This window comes from Vanacampus margaritifer, chromosome 8 (assembly GCF_051991255.1).
Source record: "Vanacampus margaritifer isolate UIUO_Vmar chromosome 8, RoL_Vmar_1.0, whole genome shotgun sequence".
NCBI classification, from domain to species: Eukaryota; Metazoa; Chordata; class Actinopteri; order Syngnathiformes; family Syngnathidae; genus Vanacampus; species Vanacampus margaritifer.
In genome coordinates, this window is record NC_135439.1 from 8,234,377 (window position 1) to 8,244,911 (window position 10,535).

At 39.5% G+C, this 10,535-nt stretch overlaps 1 protein-coding gene across 1 annotated transcript in view; it reads right to left on the reverse strand.

The window, feature by feature from the left end:
* foxj3 (forkhead box J3) overlaps positions 1-9,329 on the reverse strand; it is a 114,142-nt gene extending 104,813 nt beyond the window's left edge. The window contains exon 1 of the mRNA XM_077573832.1: positions 9,040-9,329. The gene's annotated coding sequence lies outside the window, so the exon portion shown is untranslated. The remainder of the gene's footprint in view (positions 1-9,039) is intronic.
* Between the last annotated feature and the right edge of the window lie 1,206 nt (positions 9,330-10,535).

Genomic DNA, 10,535 nt, shown 5'->3' on the forward strand with positions numbered 1-10,535 from the left:
TTTATTTGGGTTTTTTAGGTACTTCCCATTAGCTTCTGCTTCATTTTCAGTTCAGATGGGCAATTTAAATACAGCAGATGCATCACTGCCTACCGTCCACGCGTTAGGTTGCTTTCAAACAAAAGAGTAGGCGACTGCTTGCATATAAAGCGCGCAAGTGAGATCACAAGTGGTGATTTTAAATGTGGAGAATTATTCATTCTGAACTGATGAGCTGTCCACTTGTGACTGGGTGCATTTTATTTACTCATACATTTAGGAGGTTGCCGATCACTACAGTGCTGCTAAAGCAAGACCATTTCTCAGTCAACCCATTTTTTGTAAATGTCATTAAGCTCTTCATCAACGTGGCTTAATTGCACAGTTTTGAGCACATAATGTATTTTTATTTTTATTTTTTTACATGAAGGTATCTGCTTATTTATCGCAGTCAGTGCTGAGAATGCATTTCAAGGGAAGAGCTAACTGAACGCTTGATTCATTTTGAAACCACTAGAATGGAATGAGTCATAACAAGATACCCTGCACTTCAGGCACTGCCACCCTCCCACTTTTTTTTTTTTTAAATTTATAAATATGCCCGGCGAGCTGTTAAGTGGCTTAATGCAGTAGTTCCTCTGTACATTTGATGCTCCTGATTACTCAGTATGGTGAACTAAATTGCTTAACACTAAACAATGAATTACTGTATCTATCTATCGCTTTAATAAGTGTCATTTACAAGGAGGTCCCGCAACACTACCACATCAGAGCCGTAATAAGAGACCCGACATTACGTGTTTGTGCCTTTTTCATAGAACTGAGTGATAGGAGATTTTGCTGCAACTGTGTACATTTCCGCTGTCTGATAATTATCTGCATGACGATATCAGCTTCGGGTGTGACGTATAAAGCACTTATTAGACAGCGACGATTGCTTTCAACGCCATAGGGAGGGGGAAGAGCGGGTGAGGTGCTTAACTGCACAGTGCACACTACTGTCACACCCTTACGAACGATCGTTGTACACTCTCTATTTAGGGTCTCTGCCCCGTTTGTATAAAAAAAAAATTTCAAAAATTTTCAAAAAAAGGTGTACACTGTACCAGTATTTTAAAAAAGTACCATGATATTTCGCTGTAAAAAAACGGTACGATACCACATCTTTTAAATACCAATATTTTGAGTGCCTGTGTGTCGTTTGAGAGATAGCAAGGAAGTCTCCAAATAAGAGGCAACATTTGTTTGCTTCAGGCTATTTATTCGTCACTCCAAAATCAAGGTTTTTGGAAAACTGAAAGGTAAAAAAAAAAAAAAAAAAAAAATGTCCACAATCTTAATGTTGACGGACCATAATGCGAAACAGACAGCCAAGCATAAATTAGCGTAGATCTTACGAAAAAAATATAAATATTCAAAATTAATACACGGAGCAGAGTCTTCTGGCAGGAATATTCACCAGCTCACAACTACAGTACAGTAGATGGGACTCACGGGTAGCGAAAATCTGCGTATAATTGCCAGACATTTATAATGCATGGGGGGAAAACAGGTTTTATTTTCGTTTTTATGTTATAAAGGTTTCTATCTATCTAATTTATTCATCCCAAACGAGTCTTGAAAAAAATAAGGATAAACCTCAAATAAGTGTTTTCCATGAAAACCAGTTGTTGGCACCCATTTGCTATTATTTTTATTATTGTTAAAATATATTTATAAAAAATATTAAATGGTCGGATGGCTAGTATACCGTCAAGGGGTCCACTATCCAGCAATGGTAGACTTCACACAAATAACTCAATGCACCTCTGTCCTCAACTGAGTTTATTTTCTACTGAAGCTATTATGAGTTGCCCAACCTTATCTCAGAAAGGATAACTGCACTGATTTTCAGGTCTATGTTTTTTAACCCCAAAAAAAAAACAAGGCTAAAAATTTTAGCAGCTGGGAGAATTATTTTATTTTGGATTGAGAATTGTTTTTGTTTTTGTCTTTTTGCACACAAATAACAAAACAATGTAATACTGTAACATAATCGATAACATTGGAAGACATTGTGCAGGTTAGATCAGAAAACTCATTTAGGACTAAAGCCCCTGGTAACTATCTGAGGAATTACAATAAAATCGGGCAAAAAGAATTCCTTTAGCAGATTGAGGTCTACATCCAATTATGAACCAAACAGGAGTCAGTGCTTAAAGTTTACTGGCAGATTCAACTCAATAGACAAGGAGAATGCGCAATGAGGAGAACCGAGGCAGTGAATTGCTGGATGAATTTAAAAAAATAATAATTAAGTGTAGCGCTTCACTAAATTCATTCTCCACATCCCGGGAGAAGGGTAGAGGAAAGGTTACGGTGGAGAAGTTGTTTGTTTGAAAACTGAACTGCATTCCCACATCCACCGTCTCCCACACTATCCATCGAGCGCCGCTTTAAAAATTCATTAATTTACAGCAAAAAAACACATTGAAGCACCCGGCTGAGAAAAACTCCAAAAATTTGGCTTCTGAATCACATCTCCCGCAAAGCCTTGAGCTGTTGCCTGAAGAAATACTGTACACCTTGAGAATCATTTATTTTCAATTACTAAAAAAACAATGCGTGTCTAATTGTCACATTTAATTAAGTCAATCTGCGGATGAGAAAATCAAGGGAGCCGAGCGAAAATCCTGCAAAAACTAATTAAAATCCATTGAAGAATCAGTCATTCCCATGATGCCATGCCAGTGTCGTTCTTTTCACCATTTGATATCGCGGCTTTAGATACTCAATGACAGCTGCTCGTGCTCCCCCCACCTTCCAAAAATGCCTAGAACTGCAGTTACAGTAATTGCTCTGGCCAGCACTAAATGAGGTTCACTTAAGTGCAATTATCCCCCTCTGATCTCCCCTGTAAAGAGACTTCTCTTACACAGAGAAGTGGGCTCACACAATGTGACTGCAAACAAGATTCAAATTGGAATTGGGGAGGCGCTTCCGAGCGGATGAATGGCTCCACGGCTCATCTGCATTCTAGTGAGGAGGCACAGCGGCTCTAATGAAGACTGAGCCACCTCCTCCTCCTCCTCACCCTTAGGCCTCCAACTTAAAAGTCTGAGGTGAGGAGGGATTTTATCGGAAAAAAAAGCATCTACTGGTTGGCATGGAGAAGCATTTGCGGCGGTGGAGAGGAAAGGGAAAGCTTTTACCTGCGCTCAAGGTGAATAAGGTCAGAATTAAAAATCAGTCGTGTGGCCGGATCTGACTTTAGATTCCATGCAACGGAAATTTGAAAACACTTTGGATTTGGAGTTTAAAAATACGTATAACAGCAAACATCAGCAACTACACAAAGCGCTCAAAAATTGTACAGTGGTACATTGAAGGTCAAAATTGTGGAGAAATATGCTTGCACCTTACGCGAACTCATTCAGCCAGCATCTAATGAAATGAATATCAAAACTGAGAATCAAAGATTAAGATTTTGCAATCCACAAAGATAGCCTCAAAACGTTTCGCTGGGCTCATGCAGCTTGCTAGCAACGAGTTTCAACTGGCTACGAAGCCGCTCTTAATAAGTAATCTTCGCCGCTGTAGCAGCGAATAAGATAAACTTCAGACACGCATACAGAGGGATGGCGGGAAAAGACGGAGAAGCCATGCTAATTGCTAAGCTAACCTAAGATTGACACGGCTAGCACGCTTAACGCCAGAATTGAGTGCTTGCTTGTGTAATGGGGTACAAAGTTGCTCCTCAAATGAAGTCATTCATTTGCAAAGAACAATATTTCATTTTTCATAAAACATATTTCGAGCCTTGTGATGTGCTTTTATTTTAGTGCACTTGATGGGGCATGACAATCAGCTCTACCGAGGAGTGGTACTAGGCTTTAACAAATAAGCTCAAAAATTAGTTATTCTTCTTTACAGAAGCGATATTGTACTCTACCTTCTTTTGTAAGTGTGAAAGGATCCCAAAACTTTGGACATTCACAGTCTTTCACACACTTCATCTTCCTCCGTTGTTTGCGCAAGTTTTAATTTCGTCAACAAAAACTCAACAAAAATAATTTCGTCAACACACATTTTTCACCGGACAAAAACTAGACTAAACTAAAAGCCTCATTAATAAACAATGACTGGGACTAAATCAGTACGCATTTTCGTCTTACTAGCTTACTTACTAGCTCATAGCATGTAGCCACTGTAATTGTGTGTAAAGTTGTTTTTCATCAAAGAGATGAGAGAAAATTTTATGTGAAATAGTTTTAGATCCGAAATGGTCAACATAATCTGCTGACAAAAAATAGATATATACAGGAGTAAAATGATTGTCCTAATTAAAACATTGACCGTTTTTGTTGACTAAAACTAGACAAATAAAATTATGTCTTTTTGGACTAAATTGCTAGATTTATAGTCGACTAAAAATGGACTAATAAAAACGGGACGAGGTTGACTAACTGTGATAAAAACTAACAAGCATGACTGAAATTTGATTAAAACTGAGAATAAATTTAAAAATGGCGGATAAAATTAACACTAGCTTGCGTCAACTTTTTTCTAGTCCAGTCCGGGGTGTACCTGGGTAGCAAAAGGCTCCCGCTCACCCATAACCCACTAAGAGAAAACACTACAGAAAATTGGCCAATGTCAGAAATGGTGTTCCAGGTACCACTGTATTAGATTTGTACCGAATAATGCTAAACCCCCACCTCCCAAAAAAGCAACTACGCCATATATAAAAATTATATTGGCATCTTCATGAATAAATTGCCTCCTGCCAATCACATAGCACAATATAATTTTTGCCTGAGGCCCGAGATGTGGTGGTCTAATAGGGTTATGCTGCAGAGGGTACCTGTTGTTGCGTGCGTGCGTGCGTATGATGAGTATGCATGTAGCCACAGGCTCAACTACCACCAGGAGTCTGATAACTGCACCTCACGGATGGCCATTTGAATAATCACTTCAACAAGGGGAGAAATTAAAAAGGCTCTCAGTGTGAAAGGGGGGGGGCTAGGCACAGGGCCACACGCCGCATTCCAAATGAGGCACCGCTATTCCCACATTGAAAGCCCACCCCCACCCCCACCCGCCACCACTTCCTACCCACAGTCACAAGCCTCGCCATTGACATCCATCCAAAACTGTCGTGTGTCGCATCATGAGTAATCTATGAAATGATGCGCAGATGGGCATTTTCGGTGGCGTGGCAATTAAATATCAAAATTCCCCAGAGGCTTTAGAAACGGATGGACAATTTTCAGTCGGAAATATATCTTTAAAGTCATACGTAAAAACGCTTGACGTTCACTAAGTACTAATCACGTGTTTTTGACATCTTGTTTCCCAGTCGGCCCATTTACAGAAGCCTTCCATCTTGCTACCTGTCTGGCCAACAAGGCGACACAGTCTCCATACATCTGCGCGGGTTCGAGAATACCAAATAAGATGGTGGTGGATGAGAACGGTGATTAGCGTTGCTAACTTTGGCTATTCCGATCGATCATGCGAGTGGTACCTCGGGGCTGTCAGTGAGGAACGAGGGCTTCTTTGTGGTACAGCTAATAAGGAACGGACAACAACTGTTCACTAACAAGAACTTTACTCATTATAGAAGTTTTTTGATACAACACATTTCATTCAAATCAATTACATTTTTGGGAGCCTGCCTAAGATGTCCTGTTGGAAAACATGCCATGCAACTGAACACAAGATGAGACCAGCTGGTTGTTGGAGAGAGACAATGCACAGGACTACCATTAATTTTACAATACGAGTTGTACTATTAACTCATTCACTGCCATTGATTGTTATAGACGTCAAATATTCATTTAAACTATTTCTATTAGTTTAACATTTTTTCCCATTTTTGTTAACAGTATGAAAACCTAGATTTTTTTATTGTACATTTAGAACAGATATAAAATGTGTGATTAATCGTGAGTTAACTCATGTAGTCATGCAATTAAGATTAAAAAAATATTTTGGCGCTTTTAATTTTTAATAATCTTGTCTTTAATCGCATCAGGCGATTAACATTTTTAATTGTAACTAATCGCCTGACTTTAATAGTTACCTCACGATTAATTATAAATTTTATGTGTTCTAAATGTACAATAAAAAAATTCTAGAATTTCATACTCTTGTTTACAAAAGTGGAAAAAATGTGAAACTAATAGAAATAGTTCAAATTAAAAAAAAAATTACGTCAATAGCCGTCAATGGCAGTGAATGAGTTAACAATTTGTTTGAATTTATTTCCATGCAGGTCTGCCATAATAGGTCTACGTGAAACTGGTTCATGGTATGAAAAACATCGACTTGCTTTTCATCACTTTAGAGTCGACTACAATAGAAATCTATTTCTAATAACAGTGTTTGAGTTATCATCTGCTATTGATAAATTTGCATACATAATTTATATTGAATTGTATTGCCAGACTCTTTCATACGTCACAGGTACAGCAAGTTCAATTTCTGATTGTATGTTATCGCTTTGAAATGACACAAAAACAAGCCCAAAGAATAAAAGGGGGACGCTTTGGCCGGTCAATCAACATCTGTGAAGCACGCAACACTTCAGCATATGTTGACCCTTACAAGACACCGGCATCATAGCATTAACCCTGACACCTGCTCGGGAGAATATGTCAGCCTCCAGAGGTCTCCAATGACACCACAAAACGTTGCTACATTTCTTTGCGAGTCATTTTTGTTGGGGAATAGTCACTACAGGGGGTCCAAAAAGTTGCTAAATGTAACAACAAATATGCTAATTTGGCAACACACAGTATCCCTTCCTTTGTCGCAAGGCCCGAGCTCAGCCCACACACAACATGATGATAATACTCTGCTTTTGCATCAGACGGAAGAAGAAAAAAACACAAAATCGAGTGCAACAAATAGATAAGTGTGCAGTAAATCTCATCATTCAATCAATCATTTGTGTACTTTGACAGAACAACGTCAGGCATTTTTAACACACTGGGGAACTGTTTGGAATTGTAAGAGAAAAAAATGCATAACATGTTTCCTTAGAATACAAGTCTGCATAACACATCAACCTTGTGCAAAGAACCAGATAACCCCGGATGCCTGTTGACTCTGTTGAGTAAACAAAAACGCAGATACTTTAAGTTGTGCTCAAAGGCAAGCAATCTTAAAAGTCTCCGTGCTTGTCATGCATGTTTAAAAAACAAAACATCTTGCAACCTTTACTAAAGGCATATAAAAAAAAAAAGCATGAATACTAAAATAATTATTTTTGTCTTAATTTACTGTTGAATGAAAGGCAACAGGTGGATTCACAGATTTATTGTACTTTCCACCACCTCATGGAAATGCATTAAATTGTTCTGCCTGTCACTCTATGCATTGCTAGCATAGACAGGCGAACAAAAACATAATTGTGATCAATAAACAATATTTTTCTCACGGCATGCTACTACATCACCTCACCCAGGTTGGGAAAACACTATTACGCCACCGCCTTGCTATACATATCTGCCTCAAGTTGTTGATCCCAAAAACACTCTTCAGAGAAGGCATTTAAGGTAAGCGAGGAGGAGTATCATTACAAAAGTATTTATGAAGCAGGTAAAGTCAAATTGATTCGCTCAAGGTTAAAACTGTCACTATCATTAAACTTTTATGAACTCTGAAAAAAGGGAGGAAAAACTTGTCTTAAAAACAACATACGTCGTGTGACTTGTACTGTATTCAGTCCATTTTCCCACAAAACTGTATGACTTTAAATGTTTCGTGTTGACTGTGTGAGAGAGAAAAAGAAAAAGACAGAGAGAGAGCATGCAGAGCTGCATGTTCAAATACACTCACTCAAATTTCAAGGAAGCGTGATTAATATGCAAAACCCAGTCTGACCTTTCGTTGCGGGTGCTGACTAATTTTAAGGGCATTTTTTTCAGTCTGAGGTGGCTTGGGACAGTTGCAGGATGGAGGGATGCACAATCCATCCATCCATCTTCTAAACAGTTTGTCATCATTAGAGTCACGAGTGAGATAGAACCTGTCCCTCGACGGGGCTTGGTGACATTTTGGGATATTCCAGAACGGACGCAAAAATATGCTAATAGGCAAGTTTTTGAGCAAATAGCTGGTGGAAGGCTGCACAGAAATATGTGAATTTGTGAAAAGCAAACCAAGAATAGGCAGGGGTTTCACTACAGTACTCTGGCTTTATGATGATGTGTGGCGGTAGAAGAGCATTAACTGCCTGTCACTGTGGCTGGCATAGATAAATGACCAAATATATGTTCATTTTAGTAAATAAATAATAATTTTCACACAGGTTAAAGTGCATAATTTCCTGTGGCAAATCTCTGTTGGTCACGGTTTGTTCACACTTACGTACGAGACTGTCGTAAATCGAGGACCTATAGATGCACGTGGGATTGACACGCCTCTAATGTAAATCCAAACAGCATTTTTTTTATTTTTTTTTTAGTTGTTGCGTTATGAGACCGTGCAGGTGTACCTAATGTAGTGGCCGGCCGCCGGGTTGCATATGCTGCACTTGTTGAGCCTCGGAGCAAAAGTATGAGTATATTTATGTTCGGTAGGAATTCAATGGCGGTGTGCGAGGAGGAGACGATTGACAGTGAGGAAGGGGGGGACACACTGCAACAGCTGTGAGTCAAATGCCACCAGGGCACGCAGGAAAGCCAAATGACACACACACACACATATATATGCAAGCAAAGACACACACACACACACACACACACACACACACACACACATACACACACACACACACTTCCTACTGCACACGCATACCAAACAGCTAGCCTAGCTGTGGGAGAGATCTGGGGTACGTCACTTCATTACACCCAGAAAAGAGGGTGTCTCCCCCCCCCGCCTGCCCACCCTACGCGCGCCCCCCTGCCACAGCGAGCGGAAAGCTGTCAACCCGGGCCTGCGCGCCGGGTTCAACCCCCCCGCCCCTCCTCCCTCCTCGATGTGAGAACTTGAACGCAGCACACTTTCCCCCGACGAAAAGTCGTCCATTTCGTGAGCCCTAGTTCAACTTCCATGCCCTTGAAGCGCACTTACTCTGTAGGGGAGAGAGAGCTGATGTTGACGGTGGTCTCCGTAATCCTCACGGTAGTTTCGCACTTAACTGCTCCCGCCTTCTGACGCCGTCCGCCTCCTGTGGGCCGGCGGGTTCCCCGAGAGTGTCCCCTGCGCGCTCGAACCTTGTCGTTCCGGGCAAAGAGCCGCCAAAGGTTCGCCGGTGTGCCTGCGGTGCCGTGGCGTCCCTTCACTGCTTCTCTCTCTCTTCGCCTGCCTTCTCCCCGTTTCGCCTCTCGCTCGTCGGCCGAGCCAACATCCGGGTATCTCCGCGTTCTGTCCGGATCTACTTTTTGGCGTACGTCGACGCGTAAGAAGGTTTATTATCTCGCCACAACTCGATCGCCGCCGCTGCCGCCATAAAAACTAGTGCCTAGTAAAGAACCCGATGAATCAGTTCTCGGTTGTCCTTGCAAAATGATGTAATGAAAGGTTTGATAAATTAAACATTTATGTTTTTTAATGTAATCTGTATATTTTGTCACTCATTTTGCATGAGGTTGCAGAGACATGTTTTTGATATACTGTATAATATGATACCATTTTAAAATGTGTTTGTTTTTTTGTATTTTATTAAATAATGTAATTGTCATGTATTTACGGTAAATATCATATATACATATATATAATGTGTTATACATGTATGAGTCATAAATTATCTGATCTAAAAAAAAAATCTATCAACACTAATTACATTAACAGAAATAGATTTCATAACTAATTTAATATATAAATGATAAACCAATATACCACCAAATACACATACACAGTACCTATATACTCAAATATCTCATAGTGCATTTGATGTAATAAAATCAAATAATATAATAAACATTTATTTAAAAAAAAAATCATTATCGTTTTCATTATACTGTATCATAAAATGTAATTTGGGGGCTGAAAGCTGGAACGGATTAATTGAATTTTCATTCATTTCAATGGGAAAAGTTACCTCGATTTAAGAACGTTTCAATTTACAAAGGAGGTCACCAATTAAGTTCATAAGTTGAGATACCACTGCATTGCTGTTTATACCCGTGTGTGTGTGTGTGTGTGTGTGTGTGTGTGTGTGTGTGTGTGTGTGTGTGTGTGTGTGTGTGTGTGTGTGTGTGTGTGTGTGTAGGCCAATAAAATATGTATAATGTAGTCAGGTGTATATCATACTTGCTCCTAACTCCCCACATGTTTTCCTTTATTGTGCTCACAAATGTTTAATCAAGCACTTCCCAAATTTGCTTTTTTCCCTACAGTACTTATAACATGATGTATTATTAATTTTGAAGTTTTTAATAGGTAATGTAGTTCTGAGTGAAGGAAAGTTATTACTGCCAGTGCCACTGATTTCAAGAACTCAAAAAAGGCAATATCAATTAATCTTAAATCACATCTGTAAAATGAACAATAACTCACAAACAAATAAAATCATCCCATTTCCTGTACCATTGTAATTTCATCTGTCACAGTGTTCAGTTGCAGCA